Genomic DNA, 13123 nt, shown 5'->3' with positions numbered 1-13123 from the left:
TAAATCATGTCATCATGATGGAACTCATTTGAAATTGAAAGTTGGACATAATGATCTCTTAGTAACTTTCAGTTCAACGTGTACAAATCTTACATGATTATATTAGATTGAAACATATGAAATTGCCAATATTCTACTCTCTTTTGACTTACTAGTATGGTAGCTCTATAAGGTTTAACTTAATATTTTTGTCCTGCCTTTTTATGCACCTGGTCTCAGCAAGAATATTGTAAATTTATTGGGTACTGGAAAGTTTAGAAATGTTTTTAAAAATTGGAATCACTGAAAATGGAAAGAGCTGAAGGAAAAATTATAGAAAATAAATCTAGCCAGACCATCAATGGGAAATATTTCCACTTTGAAATTTTACCTTTGGCTATCTCAGAACACATAGTCACTGCCAATCATTAAAACTTGTGAAACTAAATCATTGTGAGATTATCCAGGTCGTCTTCCCGCCTTTAAGGTGTCCCACATTCTTAACAAAATAGAACTGGATTGTTTACATAGTTACTGAAAACAGAATCTAACAAGTCTACTCTTTTCCATTGTTTTCAACTTTGTGAACTAAGCAGTTTTTTTTGCCAAAATAACCTTTTAATAATAATATTCTGCACCCCCCCTTCAATGTGAAGAATAGTTCGCAAAATTCTTCTTGTCTCCTAGAAAAAAATTCAAACAACACTTTTATTTGATCATTTGATTTATAGAATACTTCAAATGGACTCAGTAATGTCATGCTCATAGACAGAATGACTCAAAATAGTTTAGCAGTATGTTCATGCACAGAATTTTAATAGACCTCTCCATGGAGGTAAGCACATACCCATTATTTACTATCAAGTGTGTATGTGTTCTATTATAGTGCCTGAGAGGATTGGGGTATTTAATTCCCCTAGATAAGGTACACTTGTCCTTGAAATGTAACAAATATGCATGTAGGGAATGTGGGTTTTAAAGGGAATCTTCAACTTCAGCATTTTAAAAATAATAAATCCAAATTATCCAAATTCATGTAGTTCAAATTAGTACATTTAATTATATGTTTGGATATGGCAACCTCCTTGTTATAACTGACTCTACACTAGGAGTGATATTACTGCTATACTCAGGGATGCAAATTCAAGATAAGGCAGTCTCTAATTCCAGAAGATATTCTCTTTCAAAAAAGAGTCCTTATGTGGAATCTTATGAAAATGATCCTCGAATCACCTGTAGTGATCAGCTGTGTTGCATTGTTTTCACAGCTATTGCTTACAGCGATGGTCCTCTCCAGAAAACTGGATTCACGTCTACTTTTATCCATCAGTGGATTTTGAGTAATGTCAAGAAAGCGAATCTTGTGGTGCAATAAGTTAAAGGAGTGATATATTAGGAAATGAATGCTTTACAAATGATATCAATTTAAATGACCATCTATGTATTTAGAGATTTTATGCTACAAAATTTATTTGAAAATTTCAAAGAATTGTAGACACTTCTTTCTTTTTGGTTGGGTCAATGTGGTAAAATTTATAATTTTTTATTATATATAGTATTATCATATAAGGGTTGCTATATCTGTATGCATATATATGAGAGAACACAGGTGGTATATTAAATATACCCACAAATATATATTAACTTTACTCGTATTATAGGATTCATATAATTAATTCTTACTAAAAATTCATATTATTGTTTTGTTTCGTATTACAGGTTGGTGAGTAATTGATTACCAACTGGGCTTTCTATAGAGGCATATTTCATAAATAGTTACTTCTCCCTAGGAACTATACATTAAAAACCAGATCTTACAAGTTCTATAACACTGAAGCATGATCTATAAAAACTTCATGCTGCTGGGTACATTCTGGTATTAGATTCAAATAATCACTAAAGGGCCATGTTACTGCAGATACAATTTTAAACAAAGCAATCCTTTATGTCTAATGAATTTCCCTTTCTTACCTAGCCACTTTCATGAGTCTGTCTCTGATGTACATAAGATGAATCTCTCTTTGATCCTGAGAGTCAGACTCAATAGCCTCTGAAAATGTGAAGTCTCAGACATCTACTGCTTCTTATCAAATGGCTTTATCTCTTTATTTGCATCTGTCTCTTTGGATCTTACATATAATCAACAGCAACTTTTGGCTACACCAATGTTTTCCTAGGATAATCTTGGTTGTCCTAATTTAATGAAAAACAGAATTTATTAAGTGGCTTTGATTATCTTTCTATGAGAAAAAAAAATCCACATCCATGAAGTTCATCCAACACATACTTTAAAGATAAATGCATAGCTATATTGGATCATTCTTTATTTATGAAATTTTTTTACTACAAAATTAATGTATTTCTCTGCCCAAATCATTTCTTTCTTTTTTTTTTAATTGAGTTAATGATAGGTTACAATCTTGTGTGATTTCAGTTGTACATTAATGTTTGTCATTCATGTTGTAGGTGCACCATTTCACCCTTTGTGCCCACCCCCACCCCACCTTTCCCCTGGGAGCCACTAATCTGTTCTCTTTGTCCACATTTTTAAAAATTCCTCATATGAGTGGAGTCATACAGAGATTATCCTTCTCTAACTGGCTTATTTCACTTAACATAATTCCCTCAAGGTCCATCCATGTTGTTGCAAATGGGATGATTTTGTTCTGTTTTGCAGCTGAGTAGTATTCCATTGTATATATACCACGACTTCTTTATCCATTCATCTGTTGATGGGCACTTAGGTTGCTTCCATGTCTTTTCTATTGTAAATAATGCTGCAATGAATGTTGGGGTGCATAGGACTTTTGGAATTGCTGACTTCAAGTTCTTTGGATAGATACCCAGTAGTGGAACTGCTGGATCTTATGGTAGTTCTATTTTTAATTTATTGAGGAATCTCCATACTGTTTTCCATAGTGGCTGTACTAGTTTGCATTCCCACCAGCAGTGTGTGAGGGTTCCATTCTCGGCACAACCTCTCCAACATTTGTTACTATTAGATTTAGATATTTTTGTCATTCTAATGGGTGTAAGGGGATATCTTAGTGTAGTTTTGATTCGCATTTCCCTGATGATCAGCGATGATGAGCATCTTTTCATGTGCCTATTGGCCATCCGTATATCTTCTTTGCAGAAGTGTCTGTTCATGTCTCCAGCCCATTTTTTGATCGGGTTGTTTGATTTTTTGTTGTTGAGTTGTGAGAGTTCTTTATATATTATGGATATTAAGCCTTTGTCAGATATATGACTTGCAAATATTTTTTCCCAGTTAGTGGGTTGTTTTTTTGTTTCAATCCTGTTTTCCCTTGCCTTGAAGAAGCTCTTTAGTCTGATGAAGTCCCATTTGTTTATTCTTTCTATTGTTTCCCTTCTCTGAGAAGACATGGTGTCCGAAAAGGTCCTTTTAATACTGATGTCAAAGAGTGTACTGCCTACGTTTTCTTCTAGAAGCCTTATGGTTTCAGGTCTCACCTTTAGGTCTTTGATCCATTTTGAGTTTATTTTGGTGAATGGTGAAAAAGAATAGTCAATTTTCATTCTTTTACATGTGGCTTTCCAGTTTTCCCAGCACCATTTGTTGAAAAGACTTTCTTTTCTCCATTGTATGCCCTCAGCTCCTTTGTCAAAGATAAGCTGTCCATAGATGTGTGGTTTTATTTCTGGGCTTTCAATTCTGTTCCATTGATCTGTGCACCTGTTTTTGTACCAGTACCATGCTGTTTTGATTACTGTAGCTTTGTAGTAAGTTTTGAAGTCAGGGATTGTGATGCCTCCCGTTTTGTTCTTTTTTCTCAGAATCGCTTTAGCAATTCGGGGTCTTTTCTTGCCCCATATAAATTTTAGGATTCTTTGTTCTAATTCTGTAAAGAATGTCATTGGGATTCTGATTGGGATAGCATTGAATCTGTAGAATGCTTTAGGTAGAATGGACATTTTAACTATGTTTATTCTTCCAATCCATGTACATGGAGTGTCTTTCCATCTCCTTATGTCGTCATCCAATTCTCTCAGAAAGGCCTTGTAATTTTCATTATATAGGTCCTTCACTTCCTTAGTTTAATTTACCCTGAGGTATTTTATTCTTTTTTTTATTTCTTTTTTTTTTATTGAGTTATTGATAGGTTACAATCTTGTGAAATTTCAATTGTACATTAATGTTTGTCAGTCATGTTTAGGTGCACCACTTCACCCTTTGTGCCCACCCCCCACCCCACCTTTCCCCTGGTATCCACTAAACTGTTCTTGGTCCATAGTTTTAAATTCCTCATATGAGTGGAGTCATACACAGATTATCTTTCTCTCGCTGGCTTATTTCACTTAACATAATTCTCTCAAGGTCCATCCATGTTATTGCAAATGGAATGATTTTGTTCTGTTTTGCAGCTGAGTAGTATTCCATTGTATATATGTGCCACATCTTCTTTATCCATTCGTCTGTTGATGGGCACTTAGGTTGCTTCCATGTCTTGGCTATTGTAAACAGTGCTGCAATAAACATTGGGGTGCACAGGACTTTTGGGATTGCTGACTTCAGGCTCTTTGGATAAATACCCAGTAGTGGGATGGCTGGATCGTATGATAGTTCTATTTTTAGTTTTTTGAGGAATCTCCATACTGTTTTCCATAGTGGCTGCACCAGTTTGCATTCCCACCAGCAGTGTATGAGGGTTCCTTTTTCTCCGCAACCTCTCCAACATTGCTATTACTTTTAGATATTTTTGTCATTCTAACAGGTGTAAGGTGATATCTTAGTGTAGTTTTGATTTGCATTTCCCTGATGATCAGCGATGATGAGCATCTTTTCATGTGCCTATTGGCCATCAGTATATCTTCTTTGGAGAAATGTCTGTTCATGTCTCCAGCCCATTTTTTGATTGGGTTGTTTGATGTTTTGCGGTTGAGTTGCGAGAGTTCTTTATATATTAAGGATATTAAGCCTTTGTCAGATATATGACTTGCAAATATTTTTTCCCAGTTAGTGGGTTTTTTTTTTTGCTTCAATCCTGGTTTCATTTGCCTTGAAGAAGCTCTTTAATCTGATGAAGTCCCATTTGTTTATTCTTTCTATTGTTTCCCTTCTCTGAGAAGGCATGGTGTCTGAAAAGATCCTGTTAATACTGATGTCAAAGAGTGTACTGCCTACGTTTTCTTCCAGAAGCCTTATGGTTTAAGGTCTCACCTTTAGGTCTTTAATCCATTTTGAGTTTATTTTGGTGAATGGTGAAAAAGAATGGTCAATTTTCATTCTTTTACATGTGGCTTTCCAGTTTTCCCAGCACCATTTGTTGAAGAGACTTTCATTTCCCCATTGTATGCCCTCAGCTCCTTTGTCAAAGATAAGCTGTCCATAGATGTGTGGTTTTATTTCTGGGCTTTCAATTCTGTTCCATTGATCTGTGCACCTGTTTTTGTACCAGTACCATGCTGTTTTGATTACTGTAGCTTTGTAGTAAGTTTTGAAGTCAGGGATTGTGATGCCTCCCGTTTTGTTCTTTTTTCTCAGAATCACTTTAGCAATTCGGGGTCTTTTCTTGCCCCATATAAATTTTAGGATTCTTTGTTCTAATTCTGTAAAGAATATCATTGGGATTCTGATTGGGATGGCGTTGAATCTGTAGATTGCTTTAGGTAGAATGGACATTTTAACTATGTTTATTCTTCCAATCCATGTACATGGACTGTCTTTCCATCTCCTTATGTCGTCATCCAATTCTCTCAGAAAGGCCTTGTAATTTTCATTATATAGGTCCTTCACTTCCTTAGTTAAATTTACCCCAAGGTATTTTATTCTTTTTGTTGCAATTGTGAATGGTATTGTGTTCTCGAGTTCCTTTTCTGTTAGTTCATTGTTAAAATATAGAAATGCTACTGATTTATGCAAATTTATTTTATACCCTGCAACTTTGCTGTAGTTGTTGATTACTTCTAACAGTTTTCCAATGGATTCTTTGGGGTTTTCTATATATAAGATCATGTGGTCTGCAAACAGCGAGAGTTTCACTTCTTCCCTCCCTATTTGGATTCCTTTTATTCCTTTATCTTGCCTGATTGCTCTGGCCAGGACCTCCAGTACTATGTTAAATAAGAATGGTGATAGAGGGCATCCTTGTCTCATTCCTGTTTTCAGGGGGATGGCACTCAGTTTTTGCCCATTGAGTATGATGTTGGCTGTGGGCTTGTCATATATGGCCTTTATTATGTTGAGGTATTTCCCTTCTATGCCCATCTTTTTCAGAGTTTTTATCATAAGTGGCTGTTGGATCTTGTCAAATGCTTTCTCTGCATCTATTGAGATGATCATGTGGTTTTTATTCCTCAGTTTGTTGATGTGGTGTATCACGTTGATTGATTTGCGGATGTTGAACCATCCCTGTGTCCCTGGTATGAATCCCACTTGATCATGATGTATGATCCTTTTGATGAATTGCTGAATTCAGGTGGCCAAAATTTTGTTTAGAAGTTTTGCATCTATGTTCATCAGTGATATTGGCCTGTAGTTCTCTATTTTCGTGACGTCCTTGTCAGGCTTTGGTATCAGCGTGTTGTTGGCCTCATAGAATGTGTTAGGAAGTGTTCCATCCTCCCTAATTTTTTGGAATAGCTTGAAAAGGATAGGTATTAAATCCTCTCTGAAAGCTTGGTAGAATTCCCCAGGGAAGCCATCTGGTCCTGGGGTTTTATTCTTTGGGATGTTTTTGATTGCTGTTTCAATCTCTTTCCTTGTGATTGGTCTGTTCAAATCATCTGCTTCTTCTTGAGTGAGCTTTGGGAGATTGTAGGAGTCCAAGAATTTATCCATTTCCTCTAGGTTATCCATTCTGTTAGCATAGAGTTTTTCTTAGTATTCTCTCATAATCCATTGTATTTCTGCAGAATCTGTTGTTATTTCTCCTCTTTCATTTCTGATTTTGTTTATTTGAGCTTTCTCCCTTTTTTTTCTTTGTAAGTCTGGCTAGGGGTTTGTCAATGTTATTTATCTTCTCAAAGAACCAGCTCTTTGTTTCACTTATCCTTTCTACTGCCTTTTTCATTTCAATAGTATTTATTTCTGCTCTGATTTTTATTATTTCTCTCCTTCTGCTGACTTTGGGCTTTATTTGTTCTTCTTTCTCTAGTTCAGTTAGGTGTAGTTTAAGATTGCTTATTTGGGATTTTTCTTGTTTGTTACGATGTGCCTGTATTGCGATGAATTTTCCTCTTAATACAGCTTTTGCAATATCCCATATGAGTTGGTATGGCATGTTATCATTTTCATATTATTTTCCAGGTATTTTTTGATTTCTTCTTTAATTTCTTCAATGATCCATTGTTGTTCAGTAGTGTATTGTTTAGTCTCCACATCTTTGTGCCTTTCTCAGCTTTTTTCTTGTAATTACTTTCTAGCCTTTAGCATTATGATCAGAGAAGATGCTTGTTATTATTTCAATTTTTTTAAATTTGTAGAGGCTTGCCTTGTTTCCCAACATATGGTCTATCTTTGAGAATGTTCCATGTGCACTTGAGAAGAATGTGTATTCTGCTTTTTTAGGATGAAGTGATCTATATATGTCTATTAAGTCCAATTGTTTTAGTTTTTCGTTTAGCTCCACTATTTCCTTGTTGATTTTCTGTCTGGATGATCTGTCCATTGATGAGAGTGGGGTGTTGAGGTCCCCTGCTATTAATGTGTTGTTTTTAACATCTTTCTTTAGGTCTGTTAATAGTTGCTTTATGAACCTTGCTGCTCCTATGTTGGGTGCATAGATATTTAGAAGCATTATTTCTTCTTGATGAAGTGCCCCTTTGATCATTATATATTGTCCCTCTGTGTCTCTCTTTACCTGTCTTATTTTGAAATCCACTGTGTCTGATATAAGAATTGCAACAGCTCCTTTTTTTTCCTTGCTATTAGCTTGAAGTATTGTCCTCCACCCCTTCACTCTGAGCCTGTGCTTGTCCTTGGGGCTGAGGTGTGTTTCCTGGAGGCGGAAAATTGTTGGATCTTGTTCTTTAATCCATTTTGCCACTCTGTGTCTTTTTATTGGAGAGTTCAATACATTTACATTGAGACTGATTATTGATGCATGTGGACTTAAAGCTGTCAATTTGTTGCTCATTATCTGGCTTTCCTGCTTTCCTCTTCCTGTGTGCTTTTTCCTACCCATTTGATACTGCAATTTCTTATGCTGGGTTTCTCAGATTTTTGCTTATTTATGTTTTGTGTCTCTGTTCTGTTGTTTAGTTTATTGTCTACCCTGAAGTTTGTATTTAGAATCTCGTGTATAATATAGTCTATTCTCTGGTGGTCTCTTACTTACTTGGCCTAGACTAATTTAGTCCCTTTGCTCTTCCCCTCCTAAATTATTATTTTCACTTCTTGTTCCAACTTGTGTTATGAGTTTGTAGTTAGAGTGATAAGATCGTCTTTGCTTTGGTAGTTTCCTTATTTTTATCCTAATGCTATAGTTGAATATTTGCTATCCTATTCTGGTTCTATTTATCTGTCTCCCTACTCTGTGGTTCATGACCTCTTTTTCCCTTTTTTCTTTTTTCAAGTATGAGAGCCTTCTTGAGGATTTCTTGTAGTGGAGGACTTTTGGTTACAAATTCCCTTAACTTTTGTTTGTCTGGAAAAGATTTAATTTCTCCCTCATATATGAAGGATATTCTTGCTGGATAGAGTATTCTTGGCTGAAGATTTTGATCTTTTAAAGCTTTGAATATGTCACTCCATTCTCTCCTAGCTTGTAAGGTTTCTGCAGAGAAATCCACTGAAAGTCTGATAGGGACTCCTTTGTAGGTAATTCTCCTTTGTCGTGCAGCCCTGAGTATTCTTTCTTTGTCATTCCTTTTTCCCATTTGTACTACTATATGCCTTGCAGTAGGTCTTTTTACATTGACAAATCTAGGAGATCTAAAAACTTCCTCTACACACATTTCTCCCTCAATCCCTAGATTTGGGAAGTTCTCTTCTATAATTTCATTAAGCACACTTTCTGCTCCATTTTCCTTTTCTACATTCTCGGGAATTCCTATGATCTTTAAATTCTTTCTCCTCATTGAATCTGCTATCTCTCTAATGCTTTCCTTATTCCCTTTAATCCTTAGTTCTCTTTCTTACTCTGTCTGGAGCCATTCACCCTGTCTATCTTCGATTATGCTAATTTGCTCTTCTATGGAGCACACCCGGGCATTCAGGGAATCTGTATTCTGTTTTATCTGGTCCATTGTGTTTTTCATCTCTAGTAATTCTGTTTGATTCTTCTTTATAATTTCAATCTCTTTTGTGAAGTAGCTCCAGAACTTGGCTTGTTTCTCTATCTTTCTCTCTACCTCATTGAGTTTTTTGATTATAGCTGCTCTGAACTCATTTTCATTTAGTTTACCTAATTCCAAGTCCTCAGGACTTAATTCTATGTTTTTATTGTTTTCCTTCTGGTCTGGGGCTTTTATAAATTGCTGGATGGTAGAGAAGTGGTTCTTTCGCATGGTAGTAGAATTCGGTTGCAGTTACCGCCTGCCGCGTAATGGGGGTCAATGGGGGTCGAGAGCCACGTGTTCTGAACTCTCCACCTTTGGGCAAGATGTCGGCGCCCAGTGCGCTTTGCTGGGGCAGGGGCAGGGGTGGTTTCTCTCACGCACTGATCTGGATTTGATCAGTTCTTTTCTCTGGTCTCCCAGGGCCCCGCGTTTATGGGGTCCCCGTGCATGGAAGCTTTCCCCTGTCAGTGGGTTTCCACTGTAGCGGCGGGAGTCCTAGATGATCCCCAGATCCCCTGGTCACACAGCCCCTCCCCCGCTCCTTCCCAGACCCATGCGGTGATCCTGGTTTCTAGGGGATGGAGTGATGTTCTCACTTACCCCGTTCCAGCTCCTCTGAGGTGGGCAGTAGGGGCTCCGTCTTCTGTCTTTTGATACTGTAGGCCTCTGAGTCCTGGCATTCAGTTCATTAGCTGAAATTCAGGTTTTTTTTTTTTTTCCAGTCCTTTGTTGTACTTTGGAGGGGAGAGAGTCCCGGGTCAGCTCACCCCACCATTTTGCTCCGCCTCCTCTGCCCCACTGATTTTTCACAAGAGAGCAACAGCAGCTCAATGGAAGAAAGTTGGTCTTCCAAGAGACTAGAGCTACTTAAGGCTTGGGAGCAAATCACAGGTCAAAGCTTAGGCCCAAAATCATTTATTTCTTAATTAAAGGGGAACTTTTAGAGTTTAGGAAGGAAAGAAAATATATAACACTAACTCCTTGGGTCAGAATTTTCCAACTTGAAAACCTTTAAGACTGTGCAATTGAATGGAACTTACTTTTAAATATGGCTTATATAAAGGTTTCTTCTAAACACTAACATTTATTTAAAAAATGATTTACATCCTATGTGATTAAGACATGAAATCATATCTCCCCAAATTAAATTAGGATTGACCTGGGCTAGGGCAGAGTAGGAGAAATTCTCCCTCCTAACCTCCTTTCTCAATATAGAGTACGTAATTTAGACTAGGTCACAATATCCTTTCTTTCTTTGGGTTCCTCTAAAACAAGTGGTGTAATCACACAGCCCAGAAACATGACAGCATGATAACTGTAACAAGATTATGTTATGAGAATCAATTAAACTAGAGTACTCTGAATTGGTCCTACTAATGCATTGCTCATGTATTTCTGTATGTTATTGGTTAATGCACTCTGAAATTCAGAGGCAACTTTTGATAACGTATTCACTTCAAAATAATCTCATACAGATGGTGCCTATCTTGCCATTTTAAAAAATTCTTCTAGGTACCAAAAGAATTCGTGTCTTAGATAAAACTGCCATAGGAAATACAAACTTTCTGGAAATAAGGAGGATTTATAATCCAGAATCTCAGTGGAGACTTCAAAAATCTTATTATATTTTTTGGCCAGCTGCCTTTTTTGTATCTGTCAAGAATGTTTTTATCCTGAAATTCACCTCTTGAAATTTGCCCTTGACTTTTACCTCTCTCTGCTAGAACTTCCTTCCTTTTTCATTCAGGACGAACTATTTCAAATCTCTGCCCTTCACCCTCATCTACACACTATTTAGATCTGTCTTCAACCTCAGTTTGTTTACCCATTTTAACCAAATATGGTCATCCTCCCCTTAGTGAGACCTAACCTCTCTGCCTCTATAATTGATGCTCTTCTTGTTCATCTCCCCAGGACTGTATATCCCGAGCCCCATAGAAAATCATCCGTTTTTTAGGTCCTTTGGTAAATGGCCTGGAGTAGTAAACCCAAAGGAGAATATATCCCCTCCCCCGCCCAAATCCGAAGAGGCTCACTAGGCATTGGGCCTCTCCTTTGGTTGTATTATGGAACAGAAGTCACAACTTATCCTTCACCTTAGAAGGGGTACCACTAGACTTCTAGAAATTTCACTGAAGTCGAAGATCCCTGAACTTTTGTTAGACTTATTTCCCAACCTCTGACATACAGATATCTTACGAATAATGTTAGAATAGTGGTTACAATGTGTGTGTGTTCTGTTTCCTTGGAGAACCCCGACTTATATAGATTTTGTTAGTAGGAGTGGTTCTAAAGGAAAAGAATCTCAAGGATGAGTTTTCTGAATTGTTTCTGAGTTTTAGAATTCTAGAATTTGTTCTCTAATTTGATTAAATTTAAAGGCGTAAATGACACTATTTCCAGTGGTAAAGATGTCACTGACAGTCAATGTCATGATGCGGCAATAGAGATAGGCAAAATATCCCGCTATTGGTTATTCTTAATCAAATACTTATAAAAGGCACTGTTCTTGGTCACTATGTGTGTGATAACTTAAATATTTTAGCTAAACTGATGAGTATAAAGAAATTGGCTGGTTACCACTAGCTCGAGTTCTCTCAACTGATTGCATTGGTTACCTTCATGAGAGCTATAAATGTCAGAGTTATACTCTGAAATTTAGGAAATGTAGGAAAATATACTATGTTTCTAAATACTGTTTGGCATCTCTGTTTCACAGTCCCTCTTCCTTAACCCCAAACTGAAATTCTACTTCTTTACCTGTGAAAACCTGTCATCTCTGTATCATACCGTTGGATAGACGGATAGATATCCATATATATATATACACACACACACATAAATATAGATATATACATATACATATATATATCTCCTATCCATGTATTATCTGTATATATTTCACATATAGCTGTATATATTATATTTAGCATTTTATAGTTATTATACAAAAAGCATCTCCATTAACTGTTTCTCTTCTAAGAACACTAAATGTCCATTTATAAGTGCTCTCTTAAGCTTTGACTTGTCTAACTTTTTAGCATGTTCACACATACATAGTTTATTGTGTCTTTTGGTTGTTTTTGTTTACTTTTAAGAGTATTTTTTTAGAGCAGTTTTAGGTTTAAAAAAAAAACTGAGAAGGAGGTACAAAGATTTCCCACATTCCCCTATCTCCACGCATGCATCACTTACCAGAATGGTACATTCTTTTTTCAGCTTTATTGACGTATAATTGAAATATAAAATTGTAATATATTTAAAGTGTACAATGTGATGATTTGATATATGTATACACTGTGAAAGGATTCCCACCATTGCAATAATAAACAATTTCATGACCTCACATATTTATCTTTTTTTTTTTCTTGGTGAGAACACATCGGTCCTACTCTCGGCAAATTCAATTATACAATGCAGTGTTATCAATTATAGTCATTATGTTTTACAGTGGATCTTGAGATCTTATTTATCTTATAACTTAAAATTTGTATCCTTTTATCAGGCAGTCCCTATTTTCCCCACCCCTCAGCCCTTGGCTGCCACCATTCTAATCTCTGTTTCTCTGAGTTTGAAATTTTTCTTTTTGGATTCCACATGTTAGTGATACCATGCAATATTCGTTTTTCTCTGTCTGGTTTACGTCAATTAGCAAAATGCCCTTCAGATTCATCCATGTTGTTGCAAATGGAAGGATTTCCTTTTTTATGGCTGAATAATACTCCCTTTTATGTATTATACTGCATATTCTTTATTCTCTCATCCATCAACGGACACTTAGGTTGTTTTCTGACCTTGGCTATTGTGAATAATGCTGCAATGAACATGGGAGTACGGATATCTCTTTGAGACAGCAATTTTGTTTCCTTTAGATGTTGCTGGATTAGGGATGGCTGGATCA

The 13123-nt window shown here is 36.4% G+C and overlaps 1 long non-coding RNA gene across 1 annotated transcript; it reads right to left on the bottom strand.

Annotated features, from left to right (window-relative positions):
* Window positions 1–1950: 1950 nt before the first annotated feature.
* LOC111768687 (uncharacterized) lies at window positions 1951–11395 on the bottom strand. Its single transcript, XR_002801160.2, has 3 exons — window positions 11319–11395; window positions 9823–9914; window positions 1951–2172 (listed from the first exon to the last, which is right to left on the bottom strand). It is a non-coding gene; the product is annotated as an uncharacterized lncRNA (long non-coding RNA).
* Window positions 11396–13123: the final 1728 nt, after the last annotated feature.

This window comes from Equus caballus, chromosome 17 (genome assembly GCF_041296265.1).
Source record: "Equus caballus isolate H_3958 breed thoroughbred chromosome 17, TB-T2T, whole genome shotgun sequence".
Lineage (NCBI taxonomy): Eukaryota > Metazoa > Chordata > Mammalia > Perissodactyla > Equidae > Equus > Equus caballus.
The sequence above is the reverse complement of the archived record's forward strand: the minus strand, read 5'-3'. Positions and strand labels throughout refer to the sequence as shown.